This window comes from Prinia subflava, chromosome 3, assembly GCF_021018805.1.
Source record: "Prinia subflava isolate CZ2003 ecotype Zambia chromosome 3, Cam_Psub_1.2, whole genome shotgun sequence".
NCBI lineage: Eukaryota > Metazoa > Chordata > Aves > Passeriformes > Cisticolidae > Prinia > Prinia subflava.
The window spans coordinates 104,533,515-104,545,961 of record NC_086249.1 but is presented as its reverse complement, the minus strand read 5'-3'; the positions used below and the strand labels follow the sequence as shown (position 1 = coordinate 104,545,961).

The 12,447-nt window shown below is 44.6% G+C and overlaps 1 long non-coding RNA gene across 1 annotated transcript; it reads left to right on the top strand.

The window, feature by feature from the left end:
* The first annotated feature begins 338 nt into the window (after nt 1-338).
* LOC134548700 (uncharacterized) lies at nt 339-5,292 on the top strand. Its single transcript, XR_010079874.1, has 3 exons — nt 339-448; nt 2,947-3,056; nt 4,615-5,292. It is a non-coding gene; the product is annotated as an uncharacterized LOC134548700 (long non-coding RNA).
* Nucleotides 5,293-12,447: the final 7,155 nt, after the last annotated feature.

The following is a 12,447-nucleotide window of genomic DNA, read 5'->3' as shown; positions in this document are numbered from 1 at the left end:
TTTTCAGGTGTATTCTGCAGTTATTTTCTTCTCCTCAGGCTATCTCTTTGAGGCTGCAGCCCTTCTTGGGAGAAACTTCACCTGATTTTTAGAAGAATTTATGAGCTGCACCTCTTCTCTCTTTCTCTGCAAACACAGACTAAACAGCTCTGATTAGAGCAGTGCCCCAAGCCTGATTAAATGGCTCTCAAAATATTTCTTTTTCTGTGGAAGTATGGCAAATTATTGCCATACTGGTAACATTGGTATATTGAAATATTTGTAACATTCAATGCTGTTACAAATAAGGGGGAACACTGGTGAGAAATGTGGTTTCAGTGTTAATTATGTCCCAACAATTCCAGCCCAGCTGAGTGAAAGGTGGAGAGAGGCCCCCCGTGCCTGTGTCTTTCTGATTCAGTACAAGATACACCCAATAACAAATGGAATAAGCTCCTAAAAATAGCAGGTAAGGTTTCTATTAATCACTCCTAAAGACTTGGACTGCTAAAGGTATCTTTTATTTCACTACAAAGCATCGTTCCCTCCTTTCTTCTCCTTTTTCATGTCTCTCACGTTGAACCCTTGAGCTGCTCTGGCTTAGAACTCACCTCCCACAACTCTTTCACAAGCACATCCCAAAAATTGATGCTGAGGCTGTGAGACATGAGGCTTTTTTAAAACTAGATGGTCACATAAATCTTTTGCCTAATAACTGTGGTCAGCTTTAGTGATGGGATTTTGTTGCTGTTGTTGTTACAACATTTTTATGACAGCAAAAGCCTTAATATAGAACCAACCCTTCAAGCACAGAGAGGATTTACTTTATGTATCCCTGAACTCCTGGAAAACAGGAGCAGACTGGAGGCTTCTTTTTCCCCTCTGGATTTAGTAATTTCATTTGGATATTCAGTATTTTTCTGCAGCATGTACAGAAGGCAAACTGCACTCTTCTGCTGAAGAATGTCAATTTTCATGCTTGGTTTTTCCTATTTTTTGCTACCTCTTTTTTGTGCCATGGTTTCCTAGGACCTCACTTTCCTTTTTTATTGAAGGACTTTATCTCTTTTCTTTTTAGAAGAATTTTAGTTGAAAGATTCTTTATTTTTCACCAGATTGTGATAGTAGGTGTTTGTGCAGCTGCTTGCTTAATAGTTAATTAGAGCTGCCTAGTAATTTAAGTAAACAATATATAGAAAACCCATTTTTCTTGGAAGCCCCTTTCACCCAAAAAGGCAAATCAGAGAGCAGCTTTTTGTGCAGCATCAGCATGATGGGACCCAAATTCTTTCAGCAGCATACCTGGGATACAAGAGAAAATATCACTGAGACGCAGCAACCAAACTGAGAGAGCTCTAGAGTAGGAAATTGTAATTTCCTTATCTCAAATGCTAATGGAGCAAAAAGAGGAGAAAAAGGAGCTACAGAGGGTGAAATAACCATCCTCTCAGGGAACCATTCCTTCCAGAATCACACATGCCAACACCAGCAAACAGCAGGGACTATTATTAGAGCCCAGACACTGACACAAAGAGGTTTTCCATGAGTGACAACACTGAAATTTCACTCACAGCAGTCGGGATGCCAATGAGAGATGAGCATAAAAATACTCTTAGGCCAAGCCCAAGCAGACTGAGCTGTCTTGCAGGTCCTGGTCACAGAAATGCTTTTTTTTACACGTGGCATCAGCACAGGGTTTTTTGTAGCATCACTTTTATGTTCAGTTTGCTGAACTCCACCTGGCACACCAGCACATTGCTGAACATCCTTTCCTCAGCTCCTTGTGCTCTGTTCCATTCATGCCCAGCAGGAATGTGCAGGCACAGCTCTCCAAAAGCCTCTCAGCTTCTCTCAGCCACGTGGCAGGATTAATCTCCTGCTTGTCTTCCCACAGAAGGAGCTGATCCTTTTAGGCCCTTTGCAGTGTGATACAGCTTTTTTACAGTTTTCACTGGTGTGGGGTAACTGGGCCAGAGCCCTCTGCCCACTGGGTGAGATGGGAGGCTGTGAAACTTCCAACCCAGCATGGGCAATTTTCCCAAGTCCTGTGTAACAACCTGGAGGGAGAGGAAGGTGCTGGAATAAGTGTTTCAACCTGGAATGTCCTGTCACAACATCATTATTGAATTTAGCACTTGGTAAATCTTGCCACAGCTCTGTGTCGTGTCACCTCACCTGCTGGGATAATTTCTAGTCCTTTTTGTCATTTCATCCCTCTTACAGCATCAGAAATGCTGCAGCATTGCTTACAGCAATGCTCAGAAATCCTCCTGTCTGTCTGTGCAGGAGGCACCAAAATGCCAAATAACAAACTGTTGTGCTGCGCTGTGCCAGGACCATCCCTGGCATTTCCTGAGGCATTTTTTAATGTCTGACTTTTAATTTCCTAGACTGGAAGCTGCTTGAAGCAGAAAGCATGTTTTCCCTTGTTTCTTAGCCTGGAACCCAGCAGAGCATGAGGTCTTTTTATCCATGGGGGACTGTGTGTGGTTGGAGCTGGATTTCCCACCTGCTTTTGGAGAGTGTGGATCTCCATACCTCACTCTCCCCACAAGTGATGCCTGAGGATTTTAGCTTTTATATTTGCCATGTATTTGTAATCCTGCAGTTCTTTAGTGGATAATTCTAAACTCCATACACAGTGTTAGCTGCTTCTTTCCCATTTTGGTCAGACAACACAATTCCTCTCCAGGCCTGGGAATCGAGGACACACCACTGCCTCAGGCCCTGAGAAATGTAAACAAAAGTTTTGTTTGGGGGAACAAATTTGGGGTAAATGACTTCATTACCTGAAGCTGTAATTGGAAGATTAACCCCTAGTATGCAAATGGGCCAAACTTATAAAAGTGTGAAAATCTGTGTCCCATTGTCCATTTTTGGCTTTATCTGCCATGAATGTACCTGCAGGCCCTTCAGTAAATGTAACCATTTTTTATTCCCTTAACTTTGTCTGGTCTCTGTTTTTAGGTAGCCCAAAAGGCATCACAAGTACAACCGAGCAGGAGAGATGGCATTTCCATGGAACTCTTCTCTGGAGGAATTTCAGAGGGATTTTTTCAATCCTGCTTTGCAGTGAGGTGCGTTTTCCATGAGGGCAGCGTGACCGCGGGCCCACCTTTCATCCCAACCCTTGTGCAATGCTTGGAAGAGCCTCCTGCTTTTTATGAGTCTGCTCTTCATAACTCATCTGCCAAAGAGAGCTAGGCACGGCCAAGCTCAATAGAAAATATTCCCCTGGGGAAACAGAAGCATTCTCCAGGCTTTGGGTATATTTACAGCAGGCAGATGAAATGCATAAATTAAAAGGGTAGGTAGAGACTCTGAGGAGCTGAAGCCAGCCAGGGTACTCAGACACTACGCACATTTATTAAGGATAGGGTTTGGGGTTTTTTTCACAGGGAATGTTACTGTTCCACGTCTGACTTTCACAGCTGTAGTAAAACACAGGGTGGCATTTTGAAAGCGGCGGCACCGCCGTGAATCCCCTTGCTTTGAGTGGGTCCTTGGCAGGAGGCCTTGGCAGAGGTGAAATCCTGGAACAGACCAAGAGCTGAAAGCAGGCACAACTAAAAAGCACAGGATTTAAGTGCTTTGAATAGGGAGTTTGTCTCCAAGAGAGTCACACAGGCTTTATCCAAAGGAGATAGCGTGGAAGCAGTGGGGTTGTTTGGGATCTTCGTCCTCTTTTGTCAGCTTAAAGCTACTTTCTACCCCCAGTGATCACCCTGGGTGCAGGCTGGAGGCTGATCAAAGTAAATAAACAAACAAACAAACAAATAAATGAGCAGTGCCTGTCAATCCCAGCACTCTGAGGGCCAAGCAGGTCCCAGTGCCAGGAGCCAGCCGTGATTCCACACACGGCCCGCGGGCGAAATGGAAACCAGACGGGAACCTCTCCAGCCCCACTGGGCTCGCCTTCCACCCGGTCTGCAATTAATTAAGACTGGAGGGGAGGTTTTGAATAACCCCTTTGTGGAACAAAATACACGCAGTCAAAAACCCAGCTGACAAACACAACAAAACTTTCTTATGAGAAAACCATTAATGGCTGGAGAAATGAAGAAACACTTTGTTCGAGTCGCTGGTGTGAATGCAGCATATTCAGATTACAAAGCAGTCTTGCCCCGCTGTAATAAATATCCTGTAGCTTTATCCATGGGTAACCAGGTATATAAAAGCCAGGAATAACACATGAGGTTTTTAGTTAGCATACAGTACCTACTATTGCATGTTCAGAGTTCACTCACAAAGAGCCAGCGCTTCAATGCCTCTGATGCAGCAAGAAAAGATGTGGCAAACACCTGACCCCCACTGCCGTGGCTCTGGCTTGATTTCAGCTCTTTGTCCATGCCCTCCTCTTGTGTCAGCACCCAAAGGAGAGAAGGGCTGTGTGCTAAAATGTTTAAGAAAGAAATCTCCTTTACCTTGGTGACACGTTCCCTTCTTTTCCACAGTGCTGATGAACTGTGGCAGGTTGCTCAGTTAGGGAGGCAGGAAGAAGTAGGAAAAATCATCATATTTGGGAAAAAAAAATAAAAATTACAGTCTCCAGCCCTCAGCTGGGTGGCATTCAACAGTCTGTGATGTGGCAGGTCAGAGAAAATTTTCTTGTGACAAGTTTCTTTCCTTCTACAGGTGGTGAAAGTGATACTCACCCTTTATTTTACTGCCAGCACCAAAAAGCAGCTCAGGAGTGTCCAAGCCTGGCTGATTCCTACCACAGATCCCACTTGCAATGGCCGGTCACCCTCTCTCTGTGATGTTTGTGAACCCACCAGCCATGGGCCAGGCAGGGTCAGTCCTTGAAGCACAGACCCAGCAGGTCCAGTCTCACATCACATTCTCCCTTTGAGCACCTGAAATCCCTGAATGTTGGATTATACCTTTTTCTGGCCCAGAGATGGGGCAACTGAGAGGCACTTTAAAAACTTTTATTCCATTTTTAGTGTCATGTCAAGAGTGAGACGATACAGATGTTATAATTCATGCTATCACAATCAGAAGCCAAACTATTTCCTTATTACAAAACATTATAAGTGTTTCTTGACCTATCAGCTTTTGGCACACAATGCTGCTTTAAAGCAAATCACCTAAAATTACCCCCGTGGGTCCTACTACAATGCATCTTTCATAGTTCTATTTTTCTAAAATATCTAGTCTTATTTGCAAGGCCATCCTTTGAAAGTTGTTTCCAGTTCCATTTCTCCCTCAACAATATCCGTCCTATTCCACAGAATTTCTAAGTCATCATTTTTTTATCTCAAAATTTGCATACAGATACAAACTATGTGAGCCTTCTGTCGGGCTTTGAGAATTCTCTACAAATCTATTTCCCACACCTGAAGTCCCTTTTTGCCTGCATCAGCCCCTCAGCTCTGTCTGGAGGTTCCTGTCCTCACCTGCAGATGAGAGTGTAAAACTCATTGCTCTTCCAGACCTAATCCAACCCAGGATCCCAAGTTCTTTGTGGGAAAAGGCAGCCACCAAGCCAGGTCAGCATCCACACAGCTGGATTATTTTTGGCAGTACTATTGTTACCATCCAGAAACACAGTCATTTTTAAGCTTAGATTCCTAAAATGAGAGAAATTCTGACCAACACACCATATTTTCATCAGGTTCTCAGATAAACCAGCACATCTCTGTGTCATCTCCATGGTTTGACAAGAATTGACTGTCCACATTTGTCTCCATCATTTGGAATACTTTGATGCCCCAAGCATGCCAGGTGGGATAACAAATAATTAATTCACGTGTAGAACATGGAAAGAATCCACTGCAACATGAATGAGAAAATCCTGTTTCTACACCTCCACCAGCCCTCAGAAACCTGAAAGATTCAACTTGCTGAGGAGGCAAGTGTGCAAATTCAGCACCAGCTTCTTTGGGCTGAATTCTGAGTATTTTGCTACTTCATAGCAAGTCATCTTTACACATTTATGACCTGGCTAACCTTTCCCAGGCGATTCCAATCCCAGGTGAAACCCAATTATCTCATACATGAAGTTAGTCCTGCCTCTTTACCTTGTCCTGCCTGGTACAAGGCTAATTCTCTTCAGATCCCTGAAATATGAGATGACAGTACCATCCTCTGGATAAGCAAGATGTGCTGAAAGCAAACACTACCGTAAGGCTTCCAATCCCAAAAAACCAACTCAAAATCTCATTTCATATCTGACCCACTGAAATCAGACCACGTCACAGCTCTCACAGGGCTTTGCTGTCTTTTCTAATGCACACACAGAGCTGTTCCCACCTGCTAAGAGGTGTGTCCTTCCTCCCTCCCCCTCATTTGAAATGTGTGATCCTAAAGGCATTGCTTTATAAGGAGGATTAGGTCAGGTCCTCCCCTAGGTGTTGTAGGAACAAGGATTTTTATGTGGACTCTCTGTCAAAACAAGCTGGGATTATTAATATCAGCCTTGCTTGAACAACCACCGTTGGATTTTCACCACAAACCTCTCCTGGCATCTCCAGTTTCTCCTGAGAGACCACATCAGCTTGATCTAAAGAGAAGGCCTGGACAGAACAGATGGGGATCACTGTGGAGAACTGAAAGACCTGTGTTGGAGTCTAGAACATTCCTCTGGCCACCCTGGAGGGTTTGGAGACCGGACAGGGGGGTCTGGGGTCTGTCCAAGGGGGTCAGAGCCTCACACAGAGCCCAGGAGGACACTGCCTCTGATCCCTGCCATGGCAGTGAATGCCCACAGTGTATGAAGAATCACAAGCTGAGAGAATTCAAAATAAGTAGTATTTAGTTTATCATAGAATGTAAATGTAGAATCTAGGATTCTCAGTATATGGGGTTGAAGAGGCAAGATGGAGGAATTGGGGAGTGGCCCCTGTGCTCCTTGTTCTTGCTCTCGTCCCCCATTTTCTGCTGAGTTGGATCTCAAGGATTGGTTTAGAGTAGAACTGACATGTTAGCATAGGTAGTAGGTATTGGTACAATTTTGTAAATAAAAAGTTCATTTTGGACAGTGGTTGGGTCAGGGGTACCGTACATAAGGTGTGGGGCTCTCTGATCTGCCCAGTCCCCCGCGTGTCCTGCTCTGCTGGGGATGCCTCACAGAGCTGAGACAGAACTGAGATAAGGTTCCCTGCCAGGGAGGCCTGGCAGAGCTGAGAAAGAACTGAGATAATGAAGAATAAACAACCTTGGAAATGTGCACTGGCAGACTCAGCTTGTCTGCTCTACCTCTGGTGTGAAACACTTAGGGCAAAGAGAAGACTGAAAACCTGATTACCTCTGGGAACAGCAACCCAGAGGAAACTCCCAGGGAACAGCAACCTTGGGGGAACTCTTAGCACCTTGGAGAACACCAACCCCAAGGAGAATCTCAGGGAATCAATAACCCTGAGAGACCTGAATTCCCTTCCCCAAAGTCTATTTGCAATATTAGCTGGTACACAGGTGGCCTGGGGAAGATTTCTGACTACAATCCATCCATGGCTTTAAACACTCGGAAATGTTAAGGATGAAGTCAGGCTTTTTATGGAGACAAAATTTAAATTTGAAGGGGACCATTGAAAAGCCAATAAAGCAATGACCCAGATCAAAGAAGAGAATTTCTTAAGGAGCACCAACATTCCTGGTTTGCACTCCTCCTCTACCTGCTGCAGGCTTGGTCTTCAGATCATTTCAGGTGAATGAGTGGAGCTGCCACCATGGGTGAGATGGGACTGTCAGGGCATTATTCCTCCTCCAAATGCACAAGATTCTTTATTTCACTGATTTGCCACTTCAAGCACTCATTCATATTGCAGTGAAATAAATGCACAAATTCCCTTCTACTATTTCTTCTCACTCACCACACCTCCAGTCAGAGCTGTTCTTTTTTCTCCTGGTAAATTTGGGTTGACATCACTGACAATCACATTGTGATTTTCTGCTCCCATCCTTTAGGAGCCACCCCTTCTTCCAGTCCAGCCACTTTTTTAGGTCCTTCAGGGAACACTAAGGAACAGGTTGTTTCTTCCCACCCCACTATGACCAAACCACAGGCTTTTTTCTTAAATATCTGCTCTGGCAACCACAACACCACAGGAGTTGCCTCCTCCCTGGCTCTGATCCCAAATCCTTGGGGTAAATCACTGCATCATCCTCTGTTACAACCCACTGAATGCAAGGACCCACTCAGCATTTTACCTCTCACTGTAATTTCTTGAGAATATTGTGAGTCAACAGGACACACCCGGCTCAAAGACCAAAATCTTGCCACATTTACACACTCAAAACTTTAAAGTATCTGGTCAGATCTGCCAGCTCAACCACACATTTGATGATCTTCACAAAATAAGGCAAGAACAGTATTTCTTCCTGAAGATTTTAAGTGATATCCACACACAAAATTTCTCACCATGACCTCTTCACCACAACAGAAAGGATAAATTCTGTTCTCTCTTCTTAAATTTCACAAAAAAATTCCCTTCTCTCAAAAAAGACCACCACTGAGTATTTTCTCAAAAAACTAGATGGACAGAGCTAGGAACTCATGGGGAATTTTTTTCTGTCTCACATTTGTTTAAAGATCAACAGCCTCACTAAGACAACAATAAAAGTGTCTGGACAAAAGTAAATCTCAGTTTTCCCACTGAAGGGAGCATTGCTTTCTACAGCTCACTGACCCCCCAAACCAGGAGAATGAAACCAGGAGGAAATGGAAGAATCCAATAAAAATGTGTTGGGTAAAAAGTGGGGGGGAAAATAAAGAGCTCTTTAACTGATAAATTTTAAGACATGATAACCTTTACAAAATTTAATAGTTTTACTCTGACCAATATTTATGCTGTTGAAGATAGAAGAACTGACCTGGGATAAAAACAGATTTCATCTCTTTGTGGAGAAATGTTCACAAAAACTCCACAAAAAGGGTTTTTTTAAACACAAACCCTCATGGTGATTTTGTCCAAAGCAGTACCAATAGCACATTGTTCAGTTTCTATGAGCACAACAGTTTATCACAGCAATTTCTGTGTGACTGTTCTTCTGTGTGAGGATGTTTCCCAAGTCAAAGCAAGAAGGTTGCAGAAATCCTGCTTCGAAGCATTTTCTCTTGTCCATGGATCATGAAAAGAATGATGTTCCTTAGAATTCTAAGGACTTGATGAGAGCACTGGAGTTTAGGTTTGAACCCACAGCAAAGTGTGATGACTTTGCTCATTCAATGCCACACGAAAACACTAAGTCATCAAAGAAAGAGCTCCTGAAATCCCTGCATTAAAAGAGATTCCCGAGGTCAGGAAAGGGTCCAGCTGCCTGTGGCAGAGCTCTCCTTGGGCCTGGGGGTTCTGCATCATGCCAAGCACCCATCCAGGGGCAGTGTGCCCTCACCTGGCATTTCATCTTGGATGGAGCTGGGACAGCTGTGGCAATCTCCTCTGCAGCCTCCAAACTGCAAAACTCAACCACAGAACCCTCAGGCCACCTGAATTTGCAGTCACCCATACTGGGCTGTGGGTTTGGGGGTAGGGGCCTCCAGAGGACCCTTGCAAGACAAATTTTTCCATTATTCCACCAAAACATTTCATTTCTTCTCTCGAATCCAGTAGCATTTGACCCCACTCAGAGCAAGTTTCCGTTATTTTAAAATACCTTTCTTTTTTTCTGGATCAACCCTAAAATATTGTCTCTCAGCCCTTTATATATTGTCTCTCTCAACCATTAAAACCATCTGACAGTCATTCAGTTTAACTGAACACCTGCTGCCTCATTGTAATGGAGAGAGAAGTACTGTGAATTACATGCTGCTGTAAAAAGAGGAAGGGACTTTTAAAAACCATTAAAAAATTCCTCTGTGTTCAGTTTCTGAGAAATACACTCATTATTTGGCTAGAAACATTAGCTGTCAACTAAATGTGACTTGGACACATACAGGAAAAAACAACTTGGAGCATTTTCCTCTGAGTATCTGAGGATGATATTTCCACACCTTTGAGAGCTGAATCATATTGCATTTCCTTTTATAAATCTCCTACTCACTCCAGTAGTCAAATATGCTTGGGAAGTGCATATATTTTTTTTAAAAAGCAGTTTTTCTAAACAGTTGAACAGCAAGGCAAGAGGTTATTGATTTCCAGCTTGCCAGTAGAGCAGAGTGATGTGGTTGGAGACCACAATGAGCTTAGCACCAAAGGAAAAAGCAACAGAGAACTTGTATCTGCTGCACTGATTGCTGTTTTGATTTTGTTTCTTCCTTCAACAGGAGCCCTGCAACAGAAATACATCCAGGGATGTGCTATTTTGACCTCCCCTGATAAATAAAGAACATTATATTTGTATTTTTACTTGGATATTACAATAGATCATGTGCTGGTTTCCACCTGTCCATAATCTGCTCACAATTAAATCAAATTCATCTCAGACACACGAAAGTAAAGAATTATTTCTCTCCCACAAGTCCTTAAACATGGGTAACTCACTTTAGATTTCAGCACAATTAATGCCATGACTTCCTTGCTGTTGGGAATTCAGAATAATAAAATGGGCTGGATTAGAAGGACCTGAAATAAAATCTATTTCCAACCCCCCTAGCATGGGCTGGGAATGCCTCTCTGGAAGTTCCTGACTCTCTCCATTGATTAGAGAGGGGGTTTCATGAGAGGTATCACAGTGATGTGAACAACAACCTTTTGTTGTGAAAGCACAGTCCCATTGCAGATATTACCAAAAATTCTGTTTAATGTGGTCATCAGAGAGGGTTTCCCCCAGTGTTGCCATGGAAAATGTGGATTTATGCCACAACCAGTCCAAGAGTGGATGGAGGACTTCTGCATGACCTCCTGTGGGGCTCCAGCTGAGTCAGAGTTGCTCATCAAGCAGTTCCTGATGGCCAGAGAGCCACTTGCCTCATCCTTTTTTGGGTATAATCTGCACTTCCCACCCCACTCTCCCCAGAACTTCCTCTCAGGGCAGGCTGTGTGGTGCTTACACCACCCATGAGCTCAGCTGGCTTTTGGCGTGCAGGGAAGAGACAGAAATGCCAACCAAAGAGCTCCTCCATCACTGGGTAGGGATTCTGAGGGAAGAAAAGCAAGGGGAGTACAAGAAGTGCTCGCTCTGCTCACAAAGCTTGCACTTGCTGCCTTTTTCAGGCAGACAGGGCTGCAGCTAATCACAACTGTGCAGGAATCCCAATTTCTTCTGAAGAGACACACCTCCCTCTGGCAGTGAGAAAATTCCAGCAGGAGCAGATATTCCAGGTGCCTGAGCTCACGTGGCCCTGTCAGCTGCTCTGCAGAGGGCTGTGCTTCGTGTTCAGGGATAAAATGCAAACAATCATAACAAAAATAAAGGTAATTTTCAAATAGAAACACCTGTTTCCCACAGAACCACAAAAATCTCCAGGGCTGCTCTTCTCACTGGAGCTGCAACTCATTATCAGGGACAGCCTTGCAAAGAGTGTTTGGAAAGAGATCAGCAGATGCATGAGCAGGCTGCTAAGGTGTTTAAAAAACACACCCAGAAAGGTGCTGGTTATTTGAGATTGTTCATAAGGAGAAAAGTAACTTCACTCCTGAAGCCCCCAAGCTGCAATGAACTTGGCAAACGCAATCCTCTGCCTCCTGCAGGTGCACTCTGTGGGGAAAAACAGGAATCAGGGTGCAGGGAAGCCCAAACCAGTGCCTTAGACAGCAGAGAGGGAGTGCAGAGACAGGGGAAGAAAGGGGAGACAGCAAAAACTTCTCATATTCTGCTCCCAGCTCAGCCAGAAAGCAACTGGTGGCAGCACCTGTCTTGAACCACTGTTTGTTTGCTTAGCTTTTTAAAAGACAGATGTCACAGGTTTTTGTTAGGTTACAGTGAAAGATGTAACCAAAAGTTTGTGTTCTATTATCATCTGCTAAACCCAGCTGGGGCAGGGTTCTTTATCCCTTCCAGGACCCATCCTCCCTGCAGGGGATCTCTGCTGTCCATGGGCCATCCAGGCTCCCTGCAGGGCTGATCCAATTCCATCATCCATGGGAGATGCTCCACCCAGGGGAGGAGCCCAGCATTCCCACCTGGATAAACCCTGGCATTCAGAGCCCAGCACAGCCTGTGTGCACTGCATTCCCACCTGGATAAACCCTGGCATTCAGAGCCCAGCACAGCCTGTGTGCTCTGCATTCCCACCTGGATAAACCCTGGCATTCAGAGCTCAGCACAGCCTGTGTGCTCTGCATTCCCACCTGGATAAACCCTGGCATTCAGAGCCCAGCACAGCCTGTGTGCACTGCATTCCCACCTGGATAAACCCTGGCATTCAGAGCCCAGCACAGCCTGTGTGCACTGCATTCCCACCTGGATAAACCCTGACATTCAGAGCCCAGCACAGCCTGTGTGCTCTGCATTCCCACCTGGATAAACCCTGGCATTCAGAGCCCAGCACAGCCTGTGTGCTCTGCATTCCCACCTGGATAAACCCTGGCATTCAGAGCCCAGCACAGCCTGTGTGCTCTGCATTCCCAATGGATAAACCCTGGC